We start from the raw sequence: 1,925 nt of genomic DNA on the forward strand, positions 1-1,925 counted from the left end.
TTCTTAGGTATTTCAAGATGATAGGTCTACTCTACTGGTTTTCAAAGGTTATATAATTTCTCACAAATGACAAATTGTATCACAATGTATTTTTTTGTGTAAAAATACAGTCTGTTTTTAGGGTAGCTGCAAAAATCAAGAAGTTCAGTAGTATTGGGGAGATTTTTGATCTTCTCATTTTTCCTATGTGGGGTAAGAGCATTATGACCCTCATCATGAATCCCCAAAATGTCAGAAGCATGTATTTCATTGAAAACAGATGTTTCCACTCTGAATGCATTTATACCCCCCTCCACTGCTATCCTGAAACATCTGAATGTAGTTTCATGGCACTGATGCTTGGATATCTTTTTATAACATGATACAACAGTAAGGTTTTGGAAATAAAACATTATTCTAAATCAGAGAACTCTGGACTTGGAGTAACAACAAAATTGCACATAAATTTTTCTTCTAAATTTCAGAACTCCTGAACTGGAATAAGGAGGAGTGTTTCAGTTGGACTTTTAAGACTAGAATACTTTAGACTAGAATACTAACCAATTGATCAGTCCTTAACTTCAGAAGCTGCTTTCTCCTCATAACCTGAATTAGATCATGACATGCTTTCAGATATGTCTCATGGACAGTACATCTATATACATTATTGACCACTTCCAACTCCACTATGCATGCTGACATCATCAGTGGAACATTAAGTGACAATGTTCCAAGCAGACAAGTGTAGAAAGTTAGCACTCACCCCACTCCTAGTAGAATGAAATCTTTTAGGAAATATTTAAAAAGACAGGGTAAAATATTTCTCCTAAAAGAGAAATAAAAATGTTAAAGGAAACAGAAACCCAGAAACCCAGCTCACTGCCCCCAGCAGATATTTTGGTGCACATTAAGAAAGACTGAGCCAGTCTATCTACAAGACAAAAGACCTCCAGCTCCAGGGTGATGGGATTAAGACATGACCCCTCAGGACATAATAGGATTAGCCCTACTCATCTAGCACCAGGGCTCACTACATTTCAAAATTTCCTAAGGGCATTGTATCACCCAGCAAGATTCAACCAAACTTATCTCAGACAACCTCAGCTATGACCCCTGAGAGTCTGACAGCAGCCAATAGAATAGATATTCTTGCACAGGAACAGGAAGCTCAAGTTCAAAGTCCAAGGGAGGGTATAAATAGCAAAAGCACTTATACCACTTTACAGCCTCTCACTCTCCGTTCCATGTCTTCAGCTGCACCAGGACCTCAAACCCATGTGGTCCTGTTCATCATTAAACCCTCTTTCCAAACAGCCTCCATATTTCCAGTGTTTTTCTCCCCACTTGGAACTGAACCAGGTGGATATTTCTTTCAACATGAGCAATGGGAAGTACATTCATTTCTTTTGCTATCACTGTCAACCAGCTAAAATTATGGCATTGGCCCAGGGTTTTATTCTGGCACTTTTTTGGAATAGGAAAACATGCCTGAAACCATGACTAATGTGGCCAAACAGTAATAGTTGGTAAAATTGTTTTTGACCTTGGTGGAGCTTTGAGATCCATATTTCGGATAGTGAAGAAGCAGTAAATGTAGAAGCCATGCATGCAAACATAATACTAATACCGTTACTGAAAGTAAATTTTCATGGAGAAATAGAGGCCCAACGATTGGGTCCCAGTTCTCATGTGCCTATTCGATGGCCTCAATAATAAAAGGGGAAATCTGAACAGTCCATAAAAAGGCAAATTCATCTGCTCATAGTCTTCTGGCTACGATTCTTGGCCAAACCACAGCCGACTAGTATCTCTCACAAGATACATAGCAGGCAGCTTTTCAAATAAACTGTCCTTCATTTCTTGCAGAGTTCCCAATCTATTGTTTTAAATCAAATATATTTTCCTTCTTCTTTCCAAACACCTTCCTTATCAGATTTTGAGTTCAT

This window comes from Natrix helvetica (genome assembly GCF_964273705.1).
Source record: "Natrix helvetica genome assembly, chromosome: 4".
In the NCBI taxonomy this organism is placed as follows: domain Eukaryota; kingdom Metazoa; phylum Chordata; class Lepidosauria; order Squamata; family Natricidae; genus Natrix; species Natrix helvetica.